Source organism: Numida meleagris, chromosome 19 (genome assembly GCF_002078875.1).
Source record: "Numida meleagris isolate 19003 breed g44 Domestic line chromosome 19, NumMel1.0, whole genome shotgun sequence".
Lineage (NCBI taxonomy): Eukaryota > Metazoa > Chordata > Aves > Galliformes > Numididae > Numida > Numida meleagris.
The window spans coordinates 4,324,254-4,346,518 of NC_034427.1; positions in this window are offsets into that span (position 1 = coordinate 4,324,254).

Below are 22,265 nucleotides of genomic sequence, written 5' to 3' on the forward strand. Positions count from 1 at the left end.
CTATGTCTTCTCTGAGGTGGGGATGCAAAATTTGTGTCAAATAACACTTCCTGCGTGTCCATGCTCCTAGGAGTGGCAGAAGTGTTCTCTGGTGGGATGGGATGCAAAGGGGTGGGGTGGAATAAGCAGTGGCGGGCAATTGTGCTGGCATCTGATGGGCTGTGTTAAGGTCAGGTGTAGCTTGTCACAGTGACAAGCCCCATGGTTACAGGACAAGCAGCATCCACTCAGGGCAGCACACAAAGTACCACTGAGCTTCATGCCATCCTTCAGGCAAGCTTTGGGGAGCTACGGTCTCAACAGCTAGTTAACAACTAGTTAAAAGGAACAATGCTGTTCCTTCAACTTCCCCTTGAGAACAGTGTTAAATGCGGACAAATGACCCAGCAACATGCTCAGAGACATGGGATACCACCAAGAAGGGCTGGTTGTGTGTCCTTCCTGCTCTGACAGACTGCGGTGCCTGTGGCTCTGGGGGCTTATATTTTCATTCCAGGTATTTGTGTTTACTTTTTATTTGCTCTTTAAATCACTTGGGGAGCCTTTTGTGGGGCTGCAATAACATCACATCAGACCTTCTCACGGTTCTCCAGTTCCCCGGGAGTCAAAACATGGTGGAAAGACCAGATCTCACGTTATTTTTGACCACACAAATTGCACCCAGGGGAAGGAAGACTAGAAGACTATTAAAAAACATAATCGTAAATAATGGAATATTGAGGTTTGGGGGAGTTTCTGTGGAGCCTGAGTGTACAGGTTAAGGATCAAAGGTTGATTACAATTACTTTCCTGGTTCTATACATCCTACCTGCTGTTCCTCAGGCATTGTACTGTGTAGCTAAGATCATGCTCCACCTCAAAACAAAACCCCACCAACACAAAGCCAGATCCCACTTACGCGTTAACCCATGTGAAGCTGTGTCACTGGGTGGCTCTAGGATATGTCCCAGCTGTTAGAAAAATACAGGCTCACAGCTGACCTCATCCTTCCATTATTCACATGCGTGTATAACATCACTGGCAGTAGCCAGACTGGTGTTCTCTCCTACAGAAGAGTGAACCACTGTGCTGGGTACATCCAGAGAAAGTCTCCAAAATCCAGCGGCTTTTCACTTAAAGATCTTATACCCACACCCTGAGGGATATCTTTCTGTGTCCAAGCTAGCGTCCTTCTAAGCGTAGTTGGGGTACAGTACATCCCATTAAGCTTCAGATATGTGAAGATGAGATAATTGCCCTGGGCACCATTATAACTCAAGGGAGAAAGATGAGCGTTTCTGGGATTACCAAAGCTTTTGTCCCTCAGGGAGGTCAGAAGAGCCATTCTTCAACACTACTCTCCTCTGCCCACTAATAACAAAGCCACACCAGCCGCCTAGCTCAGGTGTCACATCTACGCAGAGGCTAACTTAAGTTGCTCAGACACAGAGATACCTAAAGCCACGACAGATATTTCCCATACCATATGACCAAGCACACAACATGCTTAAAACCATGGTTAGCTTGCAGTGTGGCCATGCCCCAAGCAGTCCATTCCTTTCTGCTCGCTCCTGGCCCCAACACCGGTGTCCCTGTCCCTCTCAGGCATTCCAGTTGGTACATGAGGGCTGGGAGAAGCACAGGCACAGCCTGGTTCCTCTTTTCCACATCCCTGTTAGGAGCTCACTGAGTGCAGAACTGACCTCTAAATATGGCAGTGCTATTTTGGACAAGCCATGTGACCCAGGAGGCAGCTCCTGCACAGCATTCAGCATGGGTGCAAGCGCTCATCATTCATGCTGAATTCCCATTTAGAGCAGGGATACTCATAAAACAGAAGCCAGAGAGAGTATTTTTGCTCGTGTAGGCCTTGTACCTTCAACATCCCGAGCTTCATTAACATTGTTTACACCCCAAAAGCACATTGAAAGGTGTTAATTGAGTAATGTACTTCCACTAAAAGCATACATGCAGGAAAGATGTGATGAAACCCTATAGCTGACAGGACTGCTAAAGAGCAGCCTTAATGTAGATTTCTAGGAAAAGCCATTATTTGTTCATCTTAGCTTAAAAGGAGAGCTGCAATGGTGTCTAACTTCTGCTAAAAGAAATGAGCTTGCTTTGTCTCCAGTCCTTCCAGGGTTCTGTTGCTGGATAAATACAGGCGAGGCTGTGAGAGGATTCTGCTTTTCTGGTGCATCCTTGGTTGTGCAAACCCTAAAATAAATGGGGGGAGCGGAAAAAGAGTGTAACACAATGGAAAGCACATCAATGACAGCAGAGCAGCGAAGTCCTAGGCTACAGCAAGTGAGGATTTGCTGAAATGCAACAGCCATAAGCATAGAAATAAAGGAAAGAAGCTACTTGCTTTTAGAAGGCCTCAGGTATGCAGGAATAACCAGCAAGATCTCCTTGCTTCCCCTGCCAACCCTTAAATGAGTTCTGAGAAGGGTGGCTCCTGGCTCTACCCCTCCTGATCACTCAGGTACATTGCATGCACCTGAGCTGCCCTGGCTTGGCCCTGCCTTCCCACCAGGTGCTCCATCACTGGTTCAAGCCATGACTTAGCATTTCTGCTACAGAGGGTTTCCAAGTAATGTTAAGGGCCATATGCACAGATCTATCGCACTAGAGAAAAGGGTAGGGAAGCAGAGGCTGAAGCAGAACAGAACACTTCGAGCAGTGGTGTCCCCAAACATCTCCTGAAATGGAGCAGCTGGAGCAGAAATAGGTGATGGAAGAGGCAAATAGGGAACAAAGGAAAAGAAAAAGAGAGAGCTATTATAATATCAAAAAAATCAGCCATGGAGATACTGGAATTAAAAATGTTTGTGATTTAGGTGCTTTTACACAAAGTGAGTGAATAGGAAATTTTAAAAAGCACACGGAAGTAAATATTATGAAGAGATTGATGATACAAGCTTGGAGGAAATCATGGAAGGGAAAGGAAGGTGGGGGTGTTTCAGCCTGCAGAAAGCTACAACTTGGAATCAAAGGTAATTAATGGTGAGGACCCTTCAGTTTTAAACTGCTCCTTCTCAGAGAGATGCCACTAAATTCTGTGACAGTCAGCCAGGTCCAAACCTTCAGTCATGGCACGTTCATTTTTTCAAATTCCATTATTCTTAAAGGCTTTGGTAGCCAAAACTGGAAAGCTTTTGAATGTTTTGTCAGTTCTGCTGTTGTCATTGAAGGTGTGAGTTAGTTCAGGAGTGCTCCTGTTTATGAAGAGTTTTCCTTGACTTTTCCTGGGGCCAAAAGCACTGCAGCTCTTAAGGGACTCCCACTCGGATTTGCCCTTGGGTTTTGTAAGCAAGGTAGCAATTGAAGCTGCTCACTTGGAAGGCACTTTTTCAGGACATGAACTGAAGCCATAAATTGTTTCCTCTCAGCCCACTGAGGAGACATCTTCAAATGGCTTTTGACCTCTGGTGACCTGTGGCTGCAGGCTGAGAAGAGGTCTGACTGGTGTTTGGATCGTGCTGTGAAGCCACCCAATTCTCACTTCTTAGCATTGTGACATTGCAAGCCACTAACTCTTTACAACACTGCCATAAGAAACAAAAAGCAAAAGCACCACAGAAGCTAAAAAATATCTGGTCTCAAAAACTTCTACTGCTGGGCAGCAATCCCCTCTGCCCTCGTGCTATGGTCTCCACAGAGAGCCCAAAGCCATGCCAAGCCAATTAGCGATGTGATGGAATCAAACCTGGGGTGAAACTGCTACGGCTGGGAACCTGAGTGATTTCAGTCAAAAGGGAATTGTGATCAAAAGTAAAATGCCAATGCATCTGTTGTATTGAGAGCTGGTTAAGAATATGACCCAAATAAGGTTAGAAAAGGAAGGGCTCCTATTAAGAAATACACAGAAGTCTGATCTGGCTTCCATACCTAATGAAAAAAGCCGCCTTCTTTAAATTACAAAGGTGTGTTTGTGACACAGCCTCATTCAGCACATTCAGGTTATGAATATAAGTGTGAATAATCATCCGAGTCATGCTGACATGACCTTGACTATATTCTTCACATGCAGAAATGATTGTTTCACGGCCCCATTCAAACTATGAATACACCCTTGGCGAATAACTGTTAGCTGAGTTGTTTTCCTAGCAATAAATAGAAAATAGTTTGGTCTCTTCCCTGCTTACTGAAACAAGTATTTCCATGGGCAAGAGAACTGATGAATTTTGGTTTCTCATGATTTGTAACATGCAGCTTCCTGACTTACTTGAAATCTAGGAGAGCTGCAGCATTGATGCTTTCCTCATTAAGCGTGTATGTAAGAAGGAGAGAATTTTAAAGCCCTTTAAACATAGGAGATAAGCCTTTGGATACCTGTCAGGGATAGAAACCTTCTCTAAGGAGAGGAGTTCCAGTTGTCTAGGATTAAGACTGAACCAAGATCGAGGCTCTTGACATCAGCATAGGCACTATGAGTTTTTATCCTTCCTCTACCCTCTCCCCACATTTTTACAAAAACCGTGCAAACTTGAATCTTTTTAGATCTCTACTGTTTTATCTAAGTCAGTTCCAATACACCAATAAGTTCAAAAGTCATTAAAGACGGCTGACAAATGGGTACAAGTACAGAGCAAAGACTGCACGAGCTTCATATCCTTAGGGATGCGGGCAGCAAATAAGCCTGATGTTTTCAGACATCTGGTGGGAGCTAGATTCCCTTTTCCTGGAGAAATAAGCCCTTAACTCACTTTGAACAACTTTAGAGATTCCAGCTGGAGTACGGCAGCCATCCTGCTGCACAGAAGCAACACATTTGCCCCTCTGTCTGCCCATTGCCATGGCACCAAAAATGGAAATTCTTTGCTATAGCCTCATGTGTTGTTACACACTCAGCGCAGCAGCAAAGTGTTAGCAATGCCTTCTCAGATATGTGGATCAAAGCTGAAGGTCAGTGCGGTCAGCGAGCAGCCTTGGTTACCACCACACCCAGCCCAAGCATTCTTCCTTCTCCTCTGCTGACAGCCAGGGCTGACTCCCCGCATGTGACTCCCCCACCATCCCCTCCCCGCCGCAGGTTTCTGGTCTTGCACAACTGAGACTACATATTGCATGGGCAAATTTGTCACACTGCAGGCCGAGAGTGCCAGGCCACATTTCCCCTTTTCCCCATCCTCTCTCCGCCTCTCCCCCCAGCACACACACGCACCCAGCCCACTCCACTCTGCGTTGATTCCAGGAGCTTTCCTCCGGCTTGCGTCCTCCAGAGCTGCGTGCTAAGAGAGAATTTGCAAAGTTCAGGGGGTGAAGGATGCCCTCCTAGACTTGTCATAAGCAAAGAAATGCATTTCTCCGGGACACCTTGAAAGCTGTGATGAGATTATATATCATTTAAAGAAAAAGAAACTCGGTGAGAAGCAAATAGCTCTTTGGAAAATCCTCAAAACGCAATGGATCTCAACAGAATGTTTCTACCACTCTCAGGAAGTACTGCCAGCCCACATCTTTCTGCTAACTCCTAATGGGTCCATTAACTACTCCTAAATAATGATGGAAACCATATGGGTGCACAGGTGGTCTCTCAATAAATACCAAATGAATTCAGTATGATCACCATTAACACAATTAATACCCAGCCAATCTACAATGATGGAACTATTAAAATTAAGCGCTACTATATTTCCTCAGTCCCGTGGCAATTTTACAATGGAAACAAACAAAAGCTTAGAATTAACTTTTTTTTTTATTTTTATTGCAGTTATTTGATTTTATTTACTTACAGGCAGGTTTCAGGCTTCTGTGTACTTTGCAGTGTCTTTGCTCTGCTCTGTGCATCTTGAGGTAGATTTTGACACTGAGAAGAAATAATTTGGAGAAAAATAATTAAAAACATCAAACTAAAACAAATGTTTTTTACTTGGGGGAGTGAAATGTATGAATCTGGGTGTGGAAGCTCCCTGCTTTCTACAGAAGGCTGTAAACTTGAGCAGTGAATATGAGATTGCCACAGCTGCTCTTTTTATCATCTACACCATGAGTTCATCTCTGTTCCCTGATGGAACTATTAGCATGGTTGGGGTTTCATTTTAATTTTTTTTTAGATCAGTACTGTTCCAACTTATATGGTGGTCCATCCAATTGTCAAAGGAAGAGGAACACATTCATAAGCGACCTTCTGTAATGAAATGCCTGACATCACCCCAGCTTTAGCCCACACGGTTGATACGATATTTTGGCTTTCAAACCAGAAAGAATTAAGTTTTTAGTTTGTAGAACCAGACCAGTGATCTAGGTTCAGGTTCAGTTTCCATTTTCATGTTTCCCTTGAAATCAATAGCAAAGCTCCCCTGAGGTGTATGAAGCAGTATCAGTTCCAAAGTCTGTGTGGTCGAGAGTAGGTCAAACTGAAGGTCCTGGCTTTTATCCATCTTCTCAGCAGATGAAAAAGGGGTGCTTTAAATTTTGCATAATGTTGTCCATTTTGCTCCAGAGGCTACTTAATATGAATCACTGCAGTCTTGACTGTGAGAGATTTGGAGATAAAGATCTGGGACCCTTTAAGCCCTAACAAAGTTGGTCCTGCTCTGCAGGTCACTGGGGTCAGAGGGACACTGTTGATGCAGCAGAAACTGAGTATGGCAAAAGCATTACTTGAAATCAGTGCATTTCACCACTGGGGCTTTGGTTGGAAAACTCGTGTCTCATCAGTTTCACAGGGTACTTGCTTGGATTAATGGCAGTTTTAGGCTTGCTGCAGCTCATGCCAAGTTAAGGGAGAAATTTCTCAACACATGAGTGCAAGCTATGTTCTGAAAAACACAGAAAACTCTTCTTTGAGACTGCAATGAATGAGATGCATCCTTTATTTTATGGCTGGAGAGATCCCAGTGCATCTTGAGTTTCAGGACAAACTTTTGGATCTGCTCCTTTCTGCTGGACCAGGATTTCAGCCTCCAGCTGCCCCTGTAATTGTTGATTTTCACAGCTTCTCAGATTGAACCTATCTGGCAAAACCAAAAAGACACGTGCAGCCTGGAACTGACCACAATTATATTGTGTTTCATATCATTCGTGTCCTTAAAAAATACACTTCTTTCTGCCCATTACACCAGCTTTATACCCAATAAATGTGTTACTGAGAACAATCTGTATGAGGTTTGGGTAGCGTTGCATTTGAAAGTTCCCTAAACTGTGGTTCTATGAAACATGTTGCATGTGGAGCACAAAGCTCATTTCACAATTCCTTGCTAACTTTTTGTGTCAGCTGCCTTGCACATAGATTGCTCTCAAGTGTTTCTGATTATCTCCAAGTATCAATGCTCTTGAATAGAAGTCTGTGTTCCTAATTTTAATAACGTAATTTTGCAGTGTGCTAAGGTAAACAGGGACAATGCACTCTTGTTTCAGAACTCAAATGCCCATGAAGTTATTCATCAATCTCTTTTTCATTTAAATTCACGCTTTACCTTAATTTGTGTTTCAAATGCAGATGAGGCCTTAATTAAATAAAAATTCAGCAGATGGTTTCACATTCTCTGTTCAATTTACATTTCTTGTACCTTTCTAAATGCTGGACTTTATCTCCAGATACAGAAGTATTACCATTAGACCTCTTCTTTTAAACAAATACGTAATAATTGGTAGGCTGAAGCAGGCTACACAAGAATAAATTAAATATTGATTACCAAATCTTAAAAGCCTCAAGTTTGTGCGCACATTTGGATAAATATCCAAAGCCTTGCATGAACCTTCAGAAATGAATCCAAATTCACGTATGTACCAGAGGTTTCATTTTCTTTCAGTTTAACTACAACAAAAAGAGCTGACAAGAGGAGGCAGCCTTTCCTCTTATGTTTCTTGACATCTTTGTTCCATCACCCAGGGGTCTGAGAGGTTAATTTGACACAAACGCCAAATGGGGGGAAAATTTCACTAATCGTTGGTGATCTACAGGAAAATCTAGAGTGTAGTTGTACTCGAACTCAGAGCAGGAGCTGAGGGGCTCCGAGTGTCTTTTGTTCCACCTGATGTTGGTCATAGTCACGAGCTGTTATGCAGCAAGTGAGAGTGATGAGCAAAATGACAAGAAAAAAAACACAGACTGTTTTCTACTATCTCTGATTCAGGACTCTAACTAGTAGATGAATAAATATATCCCACCTTTCTCTGAGGAAACATTAGGAGAAAACATTTTCTGTACTGGTTACCTCCATCAGAGGACATTAAGAAGCAAAGAAGGACCCTGCTTGTCCATTTCTGTTCCGTTTGAGGCATATTCCACGTGCACAGAGTACAAAAAGCAGCCTCGCTTCCCTCATTCCCTTCATGCTATCCATCCACTATTGCCCACATCCTTACGGGGTACACACTGATAAAATTAGGCTGCCTCTCTTCTGCTCATATTAGTTTGCTATTCAGCATTGATTTATAAGCCCAAGTAAATCTACTCTGTCCTACAGGCTCTTCTACCTTTGCATTGCTAACCATATCACTGCATTACTCACAGCAAACTCATAAATTGTTTCCTTTCAACTTCCTTCCTTTGTGTGTTGTGCAAGTGGAGTGGCCCCGCAGCATGTTGCTGGATGGGGATTCCAATTTTACACCCCACAGCTGTAGGTCTCCATCACCTCCCAGTCTGCCTGGGGGGTTTGCTTATTTATTTGGAAGTAGCCTCAGCAAATGTGACAATATTGGTGTATTTCAGCAGCCTGAGGGAAAATAAATCTATTCAGCTTCTCCTTTTAAAGAGATATTCCCTTCTGGCTAATAAAAACTTTAATAAAAATTCTGTTGATGCTTTGCAGATGTCCCCAAGAGCTGAACACCGGGTGGGCATGGCGCAGCTAGCAGGTACAGAGAGACAAAATTTGGGCCCAAGAAGTGGTTGCATGGCTGCTAGAATTGATGGTGAGTGAGAAGGGTGGCAGGCGGATCCAGGTGGGGTGTGAGGTCAGGAAAGATGCAGCTCTTCAGTGAGGGGCTGATGCAGAGCTGTGGCTTACACTTGCAGTTACAGAAATGTCCTTATTTGTTCTGACTGCAGAAGTATTCCTTCTGAACAGTGGAAATGTTATCAGCTTGGTCATCCTCGTGAGATCTCTAGTATCTGCGGGGACATGCAAGAAAACACTTCACAGAGCAAGTTCCTCTTTGGGCATCATGGGATTCGAAGCGCCTTCTGGGGCTCTTGATGTTCACATCTGTTGGTTGTATGTTTGAAGTTCCAGTTTGGACCTGCTCTTGGCTCAGAAAAAAGAGGAAGAACACGATATTGTCCTAAAGGAGGGTGCTGGCATGAAGCCTTGAGCGGTCACTTGTGACAGGGAGCTTTGCTTTGCCCCTGTCTGAAATGGGAGGAGGAGGACAGCACCACTGGGGAGCTGCAGGACTCCAAGTTGCTCAGACGACTGCTTCCCAAGCCACAGTGCACAGAACAGTATCACCACCGGTTTGGTGATGGAGGTGGGTGATATCAGCTCTTGGTAGCACATTGATAAATATGCATTAAACTGCACAACCTCAAAATCCTCCTCTCTCCAGCACATTTCTGTTGGGTTTGTGCTATTTTGGAGCTGAAATGTTTTCTCCCTCAGTTAGGGCTGTAAGATCCCTACTCAAAGTCTGGTGCTTTGCTCCCTGGGCTGAGCCCCCCTGCACAGCAGTGCAGCTGCTCACCCAGCAGCCACATTCGCTGGGCTCAGGCGCAGCCTCATTCCTTCTGCCTTCACAGTGAAAAAAGGATAGGGAAAAGCTGAGCGTAAACTGACTGATATTTTTGCCCAGTACAGGCTGGCTTAATTTTGGAAACAGGGACACAACAGAACTTGTGATGTCAAGAAAGCCTTTCTGAAGTGAAAGTACATCCTTTATTTTTCCACCATTTTTTTTCCATGCTCCCTCCGCAGATGAAAATGTCAGCGTTAAATAAAAATGAGAGCAAGTCACTTGATTGACTCTTAAAGATGCCATCAGTGCAGACACAGTTAGGTTTGCAGGACAGTAAGAGAATTCAGGAGAGCCATTGATCCATCAAAAGGGGGAAGTAAGGGTATTCACTGCTGGACAAAAATAAGCTACTTGAGCAAGAGATGGCACAAGCTGTTGTGGTTTGCTTTCACGTGACACCTTGAAGAGGAAATAGAGGAGATGACTTAGATGAGGCAAGGTAGGGCAATGCCCCTCAGAATGATTCATATAACTTCAAAGCAACCTCTCTTTCTCACATGCAAATTTTCCACTTGGCACTGTTGACATGGGTATAGAGGAAGAAAGGGACCATCCTTGTGCAGTTCTCCTGTGTGTAGTAACAAAGATTAAAAAAAATGGGTTTCCCTCTGATTTCACCCAGCCACCCTGAAGTATTACCTTGGGCTGATTAAAATATTAACCCAGAGTCCCCACAAGATATATAGATATAAGTACACAAAACTCTTACCCACCATCCCCTTACTGCTCACAGCCACACATGAAAGAGGGAGGTTCTGGATGTGGATTCAATGGGGTGGAAATGTAAAGCTATCCAGATTTAAGGAAATAAGAAGTAAAGGGAACAGAGAGATGAGAAGATAAAAGTAGCACTCAGAGAGATTAAACTTGAGTGCCCACACCTGGAAGCCAAACTCCAGCTAACAGTGCAGAGCAGATGGGTCCTAAGCTGGTATAAGAGCATCTCAGTAAGGTTCAAGTATTCCTTGTCTTCTACCAGGGCATCCTCAGAAGTATTTCAGATTTCTGAATTTTTGTTTTTTGTTCTCCCTCCCACCCTCCCCCACTTTCAACCAGGCAGGAGGAGCGTATTCTCTTTGAAAGTGTTTTTCAAACAGACTTAGTCCAGCGAGTGATTAGTCCACATGTCTGTGGTTTGTGTGTGTGTGCGTGTGAGCATTCAAATACACAGGAGGTAGAGAAGAAAAGAGGACTGGAGGCAAAGTGGATCCAAAGTATGAGCTGTCTCCTTATTAAAGACATACCACAGCCTGCCTGTAACTCCCAATGAATCCTTAGATCACCGCATGACCTATTTATCTCCATTAGAAACGACAAGATGTAACCCGGTGCCCTTATCCTGATCCCATGAACTCAGAAGCTCATAGTGGTTCCCAGCAAACTGCTGCCTTCAGAAGGGAAGGGCGGCATACCCAAGGCTTTGCCTGGACAGGGAGCATCTTCTCCATGGCTCTCCTGACTCTGAGTCAGCCTTCCTGCAGGGCTGTCAGCCTGGCATTCATGAGGAGGCCTGCAAATGATATTGCCTAAAAGTCAGAAGGCAAATCCAAGATGGCAGACGGAGTGGTTTGCTGGGTGAACAATGCTCATCGCAAAGTTGCTGGTTAAACAATTTGATGGTGGCCTGCTGTTTTCAATATCCCATTCATCCCTTGGAGGGCTGTTTGCTGCCTTCCCGTGGGCATGCTGTTATGCTCAGCTACATCCATGCTGGCCCGCTGAAGAAATGAGAATGAGATTTGACGCTGTAGGCCTTGTTTTGTGCCTCTTTACTTTGGAAAGCAGTATCAGCCCCAACCTTTCAAATATCACAAGATAATGAGACTGGTTTCAAAAATACAGAAGATTTTTCTTCTCCAGTTTAAAAAAAAAATAAAGGAAAAGATGTTCCGTTTATTTGCTTATCGTTTTTGGAATCCACGCAATGAGTATTTTGAAGTTCCTCTCTGTAGCCAAAACACACTCCTAACTTAATTGTTGAAATTAATGAACACTGAGCTTCCTGTGGGGCTGCAGGAGCTGGGGACAATCTAAAATTGCACCAAACCACCCGGCTACCCCAATCCCCACTCTACTGACTCCCAGGTGTCACTCTCAAATTGCTCTGCACCAGTGCAATTCCTCGTGCTGGTGCTGGTCTGCACACAGCAGTGCTGCAAATTGTCTTCACCCTCATCCCTTCTTCTTCCTTTTTTTTTCTCCCCCACAAAGAAAAACTTGCCAGGTCTGCATCTTTTTCCCTCAAATGTTTCCTCTTTTTAATGTTAAAAGCATATGCTGTACAGCCTATTTTCATGCTGAGATGTTAACTGTTTTTCAATATTGGTTTCTGTGCAGCTGTGTTCAGTGGTGGCAACAGCCCAAAGGGCACCATGGGGCTTTGTGGCATGGAAAGTGCGTCTGCAAGGAGCAGGACAGCGCTGCTCTTACCAGCTGAAACCTGAGGCTACATTGCAAATTCTCCCAGATAGCCCAGCATAAACTAAGCTGCAGGAAAAGTCACAGCACAAGTTCCCTCTGCACAGGTTAATGCATCCTTTAGCATGAGCTAAACACAGTTGCAATTGCACCTCTCACTATATTTATTTATGGCCAACATATTTGCAGTGGCACCCATCACCCAGTTGGCTGGGCTGGAGCTGGGCACAGGTGACGTTATCTACAGGCTTCCCACAAGGAGTGATCCACCTTTAGGAGAAGCACTAAAGCTATACTGGAAATAGCTTTTCTTTCTCAAATAGAAGCTTGAAGATATTATTTTTTTTTCACCTAAACTGAGATGAAAAGAAAAAGGTTGAAATTCCTTTGCAGACCTATGCTTTAAATATAAGGGCCAATGGGTAATTGGGATGATTTTTTTCATGTCGACCCTTTCTTTTTAAATGACTGTAGACTAATGTGAATTTCAAACACAAGACTCATTGACTCATTTCATACAGAAAATGGGAATTTTGCTTTTTGAAACTATAAAAACCACACCTATTGTTTTCTTCTAAAAATCTTTCTAAGGCAGGAATCAGAAATGAGCCATTTCCCACAAAAAGGTCTTATTTTCACCGAATTTGCATTTTTGACTGAAAGCCTTGTTTCAAAGCCTTGAAACTAGATCACTGTGCAGCAGCTTTTACATCTAATTGGCCTCAAGGAAGAAGCAAACTCTGTGGGTGGGATTCATCTCGCCTACTTATAGGTGTTTAGTCTAAATTAGTCACCGGTAGTCAATGGCACCTCCAAGGGGCTCTTCTCACTATGTCAGTCATAGAACGCCTATAGCAGTAGCTTGCACTTGACACCCACTTTCTGGTGGCTAAAATTAGGAGGGAGAACTCCTGTCCTTTCAGCTCACACCGCTGGCAGGGAAGAGAAGCAGAGCATCCTGGCTCTGTTGGTTTCAAGCTGAGGCTTGCTGGAAGGAAGAAAAGGAGCCCGGCTCTTCATCAGCTGGGCAAAAAGAGTAACATATTTTTAGGTGACAGAAAAAAAAAAGAACAGTTCTAAGGGGAAGGGATCAGCTGAAGGAAGGCTGGTTGTTTCCATTGTTTCCATGCCCAGGTAAAATGCAAACAGTGTAATTTTTCTTTTTTCCATCTCAATAAATGTGTGCTTTTTGTTTGTTTGTTTGCAATTAATTTACAATTAATTTGCAGTTTATTTTTGGTTACAGAAGGATTCTGTCTCCTTTTCAGAGCAATATCTGCTTTTGTAACTGAGCTGAGCCCTTTCCCCTTTTATTCCCAGCAAAATAGTCGTAATGCTATATGTAAGGCAGGTAACAAGGGCTGTAAAATCCTCCACTAATAGCCAGAGCTGTAAGTGTGATTGAAGTAACTTGGTATGGAAATCAAAAATGAGCCCAACTGTGCACATGTTTTGTGTTTTTTTTTTTAACTGTTACTTAAAGGAATATTCTTTTTATTGTGGTTATGCTCATCCCTTTTTGCAGGAGGATTTGGCTCTTGCAGTATTTGTGCTCACAGAGTAATTCGCAAGGGGTAGAGCTGTAAAGCTATTAGTCCTTTAATTTGAGATACTAGTCCAATTTAGAAGCAAAAATCTGCAGATTTCATTTTCAAACCACTGCACTGGACGAGACTGTGGCCTTTCACTGGAACATTATGGAAAGCGTATGTAGAAAGTGAACACAGCAGACTGTGCGAGGAGCAGGCATCGCTTCGTGTGACAACACTTCATAGTCACCGAGTATAAAGATGAAAACACACAGAAAGAGCCCGCTCACCAACCCCTGATTACTCTGATGAGCAATTTTCCTTTGAAATTTGTAGGGATAAGTACACAAAGAACAATGTTATGTGACAGCTTTTGCACACATTTGACCAAATAAGTAGCTGGTGAAAATAAATGTGATGCTACAGGGCTTTCTGTATGGTGAGAGTATAATGCGAACAACTTTGGGGATTCCTTTTGCATAATTAGGGTCTATTTTTCATTAAGAATTTGTATGTTGTTAAGAGTTTCCGTAGGAAAAAAAAAAAGCCATCAGCAAACTACGGAAGTTGGAGAAGTTTCTGTTTTTGTTCTTTCTCTCAGAGAAAAGAAGATGGGAGTTCCTCTATGCCTTGAAAAGCAAAGAATGTTTTTTTTTTTTTCTGTAAATGTATCTGGTGAAATGAGCGGGGTTTCTCACTGTATTTATTTGGACTGCTCTTGTCTTGCATCACCAGCACTTTGTTCACAAGTCCTCCAGCTGCTTAGCTTCTGCAGGCAGATTTCAGGCCCCTGGAGCAGCTGCATCGTGCCTGCACTCTCTCTCAAAGTGCAGAGATGCCCAGAAGACAGCCCAGGTTGGGTCATCTGGTCTCAGGTTTGGCTTTCGTAAAGGATGCAGCATACAGCATTGCAATTCCTACTTAAATATAGGGAAGATCTCCCAAAACATTTTGATACTTAGAAGAAATCCTCTCTGTTCCATACGGCAGCGTGTAGAATTTCCTACTGCAACACCTCCAGCTGCCTTCCAGCTGCGACCTGGTCAGAGGGAAGATGTCTGGGCAGCCCATCTCATGTGCAGGAGCTGATGCAAGCATGAAAAAGATGTAAAATGAAGTTTTGCTCTGAAGGCAAAGAGATGGCAGCTCTGGGGGAGCTCTAGGGGATGTACCAGAGGGCAGGATATGGCCACAGCCCTCACCAATGCCCAGTCCGTGCCTAAGGCTGACGCTTGCCAACAGGGTTTGGAAGAAAGGATGCATGCATCTGCTGGGATGGTCCAAAAAAATTAGAGCTGCAGCTTAGTAGGTCTTGTCATAGTACTGGAGATCAATGCATGGACAAGAGCGCACAGGATCAAGATTATGGGATTGAACTGAGTTATACTGATATGTTTTCTGGGCAGATTATTTTTGAGAGTGCCTCGCTGCGGCAAGGAGGCAAATATTTTGTTTCTTGGAAAAAGCCTAATGTCAGTTCTGTTTTAGGTCAGAATCATAATACCCATTAACATTAATGGGAAAAAATCCCACAGTTCAAGGGAATCATAGTTCAATTAGAAACCTAGAATATTGTTTTAGACCTCTTGATCTCCTAGAGAGTAGGTCAGTAGGGAGCCAGTTGATGTCATGGCAGCTTGCTGCATGTTTATTAGTTCTCTGACTGCCGTAGTCTTAGTCATAGAGTCATAGACTTTGCCGTGGTCTTAGTCTGTGGTGGGGTTTGACATTGTTTTGTACCAACCTGTGAGAGGGTTGGTTAGTTTTCTTCCATAAAGATGCCTCAGTGAGCAGGAACTTGAGGGATCAAATCTGCTGAAACCAGGGCTGCCTCCTAGAGGAGAGCCTAATTGAGGATAAAGGGAAAGTTACTTGAGTTTGAGACCTGGCATGACCTACTTACCAGGCAGAGTTATGAGAATCCATGCTAGGACAGTTTGTTTTTCAGCCTGGTTTCTCATGGGAACGAGGCTTATGCAATCTGTGTCCGTGCATTTCTGTCTACATCCTCCTCCCCTCCTCAATAACTTTTCAACTCATTGCTCAATTTCAACCTACTTTGACAGGGGCGCAGAAGTTCCAGGGATGGTCCTGTTCCTACCAGCGTTATAAGAATCAGTAGAGGAGATTTGGTCTATGGGTGTCTATCCACCAGGAGCTGCAGCAGCATGGGATATAGATAGAGGTTACCAGGGGATGAGAAGCAGAGGGACAGAGCAGAGGTTTCCTCTGCCATGAGTACAAGTGGTGTGACGCTGCTGACTTAGAATATAGAATCATAGCATATTCCCAGTTGGAAGGGACCCATTAGGATCATGGATTCCAACTCCTGGCTCCTCAGCTGTGCCGTCACAGTAGCACAAACCCAGCACAGCCAGACCTCAGGTACTAGCATAAACAAGGGCCTCATGCAGACCTGGTATGGGCTCTTTTTACCTCCCTGCCTTCTAGAAGACACTTTACCAGAGCTGCCATATGAACTCAGTTAATTACAGGGGAGGAAATTACGGCCCCATAGACTTCACAGAGAATATACAGTATCAGTAAGGCATTTAACGATATGCAATTAAAACACCATATATCCAGCTCCTAAGAAATGGTGGGTTTAGAGAGGTACTACTTGGAGTGAGCAGGTGATAATGAACTCCCCAGGTTGCAAAGGCACTGTTTCAAAAATAGAGAGCAAACTTATTACACACACTGTGGTAGACAAATGTTATTATATGAATATACCAGGAAAGACAGTAGATCAGGAAAATCCCTTGGATTTCTGGTTGCATGTTGTGCACATAACAGCTCTTTTTGGCTCATAAGTAACAACAGAAGAACACACATTAATACTATGAGCCATTTGTGATCTCATGCCCATAAATTCTCATTTTGGGGAAAAATGTCTCACATGACTGCTAAACAGATGAACAGACAGAGTGTTTCCACTTATTTCATTAGAGTTCACCAAAAAAAAAAAAAACAGCATGAGGAACTAGTGTTTTAAACATCATATATCTAGATAAAGCATAATCAATTAGTGGGTTCTTTGGAGTTAGTCAGAGAAGAAAAGACCAGTCTAGGACATAATCTAGGACATTGCTGATTCCTATGAAGTTGGGAGTCAGCACAGTTTGGGAAAGGACGATCTCAGATTGCTATTTTCTTCTGCAGCAGATTTTGGACTGTGAGGGTTTTCAGAAAAAGAATACTTGCATCTCCCAGGTCTCTCTGCCATACATGTCTGTGTCTTTCTAGCTTCAGAAATTGCAGCTAAAGGTTCGGTCTCATCCCCTTTGGGATGATGAGTGCCTTGGTGGAAGCTACATCACCTGTAGATGCTTCTCCCCTTTGCTTAAAACTGTTTTATAATAAAAATATTCCCTCTTCGGAGAGGTGATAGAGTTGTATTAGCGGCTCTCTCCGCCTTCTAAGTTCTGCAGATTGGTACAGTGCACTCCAGACTGTTTGCTCTCCTTCTCAATTGGTGCATCTCCTTTGAAGTCAAAGGAGCTACTGTGATTTTAGACCCATTGAGACTCTTGCTGTGGAAGAAGTATATAAAAGAGTACTGCTCACAGGGTGGGAGCTGCTGGTTTCCAGTTTCTCATTAATTTTTCACTTGTCTTTTATTTCAGTGGGTCTATACTATGCTCCACCTTTGGCACAGACACAAATGCTATTTTTTATGTGGTTCAGTGGGAGGAATGGTTTTGATCATTAAAAGCAAAGCAAAAATTATTTTAAGCAAAATTCCAGAACCTCTTCTGCATCCATTTATCTTTCCATGGCTTCCTTAAAGCATTGCCTATTTACTCTCTGGGGATACGTGCTCCAACTGTGTTTCACCACATTTATAGGAGCAGTCACATATGACCAAGACTAAAATTTTACCTTAATTGCCCACAGGCTACTTCCATTGAACCCTGGTGGCATGTATGAATTTCAGAGTGTTGAAATGAGCCCTGTAAAAAAAAAAAACCAGCAAGACAAAAACATATTTAGTTGTGAACTATCTTTAAAAATATTAGTTTGCTAAAATGTAAGAGATGAAGGCTCATATCTCTTGAAGGAATGTGTAATTTCCTGTAGTCATCTCCTTAAAATATTCCTGATTGGGACTTTGAAGCAGTCAAAGAGAGTGTTCTCTGGAGATACCACCACTGCTCCTTGCTGAGGCAGAGCTTTGGAAAGTGAATCACTGTTGTGTGACTGGATCCTTGCCATATGCAAAGGATCAATAAAGTTTTATGTACCTTACTCGCAAGCCTCAGGTTTTTGATTCCAGGTGTTCACATTAATCTGGGACAAAACAGAAGGAAGAAGTTGCTATGGTTGCATGGAGATGGCAGCACAATCTGGACCGACTGCAGTCAGCAAGTGCAAGGAGCTTAATTATCTAAAATAACTGCACTCCTTGAAGCCTTTTTTTGCTTTTTGCTTAAATCCACTATCATTGATACTATATCATTTCTCTAGACACCTGAGAGTCTGTCACCTTCAATGGTCATGGACTTTTTGTCCCAGAAGGAACTCTTTGTGACTTGCCCCACTATCCCACCATCAGGCAACTGGTAACAGTCAATGAAATGAACCACCTGGTTACAGAACTGTTAAGGGGATGCATGAGAGCTCATAGTACGTATGAATTTTAGAAGTGTATAACTATGAAGAATGAACTATCCCTCAAGCTCTTCAGAACAAATCCTCCAAAGGACGGAAGAGTTTCCATGCTCTTTCAGGCTTATGGCACTGTTTTACCCCCCAGCTTCTGGAAATTCTCCTTAAGGGCACCTGCAACCATTAGAAGTGATTACAGCCTTCAGACTGTTCTAAGTGGGGACCACAGTTTGTGCTGCAAGCTTTGCTCCGTGGAGCTGCACATCCCAACCAGAACTCTTCTGTCAAAGGTTACCCAGAGCCACCTCCCATCTCCCTGTTAATTTCCCTCTCTGTAATGCATCCCTTTTTTGTTTCATCTGACATTTCTATCACCTTTAAGAAGCCTCATAGGGATGAGGCCATGAGGTTTGGATGTAATTGGCATATGGATGGAGCTTAGGTTTTTTAATACACAGTTTTTATAAGACTGCTTTTATGTTTGCCTTTGCTCTTTGATCTCCACTTGAAAAACGTTTTTCATGGAGTTTGTTTGAAAGCACAAATAATCACTTACCACAACTAAGGGCTAGCAAATAGTTCTAGAAAAGAAAGTAAACCAAAGAGAATCCATGAGCTGACGGAGATGCCTTGAAAGATGTTTTAGAAACAGCTTGTAACGGCACATTTGCAGGACTGTTCATCAAGTTAATTCTCCTGTTGCATTGGCATTCTTGGATATGGTAATAAGAACAAGGAAGCATGTAATGGATTTCTAAAATGGGAGTGTTTTAATAGATTTTAGTAAATTACATCGTATTCAATATTGCAGTGTTGTGACACAGCACACTACAATGAAAGATAAAGTCACTCGCGGACATAATCCGCGGTTCAAGAATAAATATGATGATACCCATGAATGATGAGATTTAACTAATTATGGCCCTGGGAAGGAAGAAGCCCTGAAAGCAGTAAAGAAAAGCCATTCTTGTCTGATACAAAATGGGAGCAGCGCAGTGACACAGTAGATGGAGAGGACTGTTTGAGCTCTTTGCAGGGTGCTTGTGGCAAAAGCTGCTCTAGCCATTTGATAAGAAAATAAATCGAGATACTCTAATGAAGAAAAGTCGAGTTGGGGTGACTCAGCATGACTCCAGGTCTCAGATGCCTTGAAGCCATCCACACGTGGGGGTACAGCTGTCCTGACTGCCTCGTGTTGATCCTGTGGATCTCCACAACAACCACGCAGGGCGCAGGTGTATGAGTAAGAAAACATTTCAAACCGGCACTGAGATAGGATTTCTTCCCTGCAATCTCTCTCTCTTCCCTAAGATTTCTCCCTGGCAAAGACAAACCAAAATGGAGAGTTTTTTGAAAATGTTAAAAGTCAATTCTTTCTGTCACTAGCATTAAACTACCGTAATGTAGACTGGTTAATGATGGTGCTTCATGAAATAAGACATTAATCTCCACTTGTAATGCACGAGCCATACAACTTCCTTCAGCCTTAATCTTTTATGAGTTATAGACTCTTCTGTGATTCATAAAACAAATAAATCACACCTCTAAGGCTATCATCTATTTATTACTGCTTTTTAAACGTTCAAGTTCGCATAAAAAGGGTCTCTCTTGCTTGCCAAAGACTGTCAGCTACAGAGAAAGTCTGGATTCTGCATGCAGCTGGACATAGGTTTGTCTTTATTGCTGAGGACAGCCAGCTCCACAGAAGTGCACACAGGGTGCAGACTCCAACCCATGCCTTCAGGCTATGGCTTGAGTGCAGGAGCCAGCAGAAAGTCCCTGGCCTTCCTACCTGGAGAGAAGCAACGACAATAAAATTAAAAATGGAAATCCGTAAAGAGGTTTTGTCAGGTTGTGAAACTTCATGGGAAGGGTAAGGGAAACGAATAATGTGCAAGAGCAAAGAATTAGAGAACAAATAATCAAATTACTGGGAGATCTTTTCAAGCCAGAAATCACCTTTTCACTGGCACTTCAAAGTCACCCGTAACATACTCTGTGCTCAGTTTTCATGTTATTCTCTTAGTGGTAGAAAAGTCATAAGCCCAGAGTCTGCATAAGAAAGCAGTCAGCTCAGCAGGCATAAGAGGGTTTGTATGCAAGCTGGCAAAAACAAAAGTGTATCCCACGTTTATGGTGAAAGGGAAAAAAAGGCAAAATCATCTGGTTTTACAAAACTTTAGCAATTCGATTTTTGTGGGGAGTCCGGGTCGATTCCCAACCTGCAACAGGAGGCTGCAGGCGGGCTGGCTCGACTGATCCCAGCCCCTGCTGGGGCTGCTGGGGGGGGGGGTCATTCTCCCCACCTTCTGCTTACAGACATCCCAGCAGCTCCATCACATTTATCTTGTCCATGATTTGTCTGAAGGAATTGTACAAACGCAGATCTCCCCGGGCATGTCTTGTAAGCTGCAGTAACAGCCTGGTTTGTTCTAGCTACAACTCCTGTATGGATGGTGTGACTTCAAACCTCACTCTGCAGACTCGAGGAGTGCAGTAATTGCATGCTCTTCCCAAGAATATTAAAACCCATATAAATACTAACCAAGTGCCAGCCAGTGTTGTTTCTCTCATCATATGCCACGTATTCTATTAGACATCATGCAGGTCTTGCGTCTTGTTCAGATGGTTTCTTTCCACAAAAGGCAGGTGGAACTGGGAAACTGGAGGTCAGGTAACCAGACAATGTAAATAATATTTTTTTCTCCTTTTTTTGGAAATAAGGGTTTTTCTATATAAGAGAATGCTATAGTAAAAGAAAATCGAGGCACACTTGTAAGCTGTTCTTTAAGAAAATAAGTGCTTTCCCATCCCAAGAGGAAAACAGGATTTGGCAGTGTAATAAACGCTGATAAATCTCAGGTTGAGTAACTGACTGTCACTAATTAATTATTTTTTTAAAGAATTGAATGTACTCATATGTAGTGGTGTAATAGTGATTGAAATCTTAATTCCAATTAGTTTTTCCCTTAGAGATGGTTCCTGATTCCAAGTAGGGATGAAGCTATCTGGGGGAAATTTCCATTGTAGGTGCTTCTGAGATGTGTTCACAGAATTAACAACAGTAAGCAGTGCTCAAATTAAAGCAGCTATATAGATTCTAAAGTTTCAGGATTAGAAGAGGAATAATAGTGCAGCTTCTTGTTTTCGAAGGAGCAAAATGAACAAGTGGAAAAAATCTGGTCTTTAATGACAGCAAAGCTTCCTATGAATGATCACTGTAGCATACCTCAGGTTTCTAAAGCAGCTGTTGATAAATGACACCAGAAGGTGTCTTTTGGCTAGGAAAGCTGCCCGTTTTCATAAAGATTATGTTCTGAAACCCCTGCAATTATATTATACTGCTCTTGCACCACTCTGTGGAATTTTGCTTTTTATTTCCTACAGCTTCATGCAGACTCAAGCAGTTTGGCCTCTTTATTAAACATAAGCATCAGTCTGTTAAAAGCCCCTTGATTGTCTAGACAAGTAGTTGTGAAAGTCAGCTTTGTTTCGTTGACTCTGAGTCCCTGGGGATACGGACACTGCTCCTTCTGTTCTCGTCTGTCAATACTTCAGGGCCAGAATTTTGGATCTCTTTTTCTTTTTTTTTTTTTCTTTTTCCCCAGTATCTGCCAATTATTCTTGTTTTGGAGTCCAACAGAAAAATGTTTCAGTGCTATTTCTTAATACTTTTTCTTTTTTTAATAAATAAATGCCAGCAGCCTGGAGCTTATGAACAGTTCTACAGTAATAAAAGGATGTACACAGCAGGCAGTACTCAATTTGCAAAAGAAAAACAGATTAACATTTCAGGTTTCTGAGGGCTTTTTGTCAACAACAGTGCATTTAAAAACATCAATCTTGTAGTAATTGCATTATCAGTGCATTCTCGGCTGATTCTTTGGCTGATTCCCTTAATATCATGGAATGGAAAAGTAGCTCTGGGAAGGCTTTTTAATATATATAAGAAGTGATAGCCTTGTAACAGGATCATGTTGATTTGACTGTTGACCGTTTCTGGGACTGGAAAGAAGTGAACACACAGGTAATGGCATGGGACTG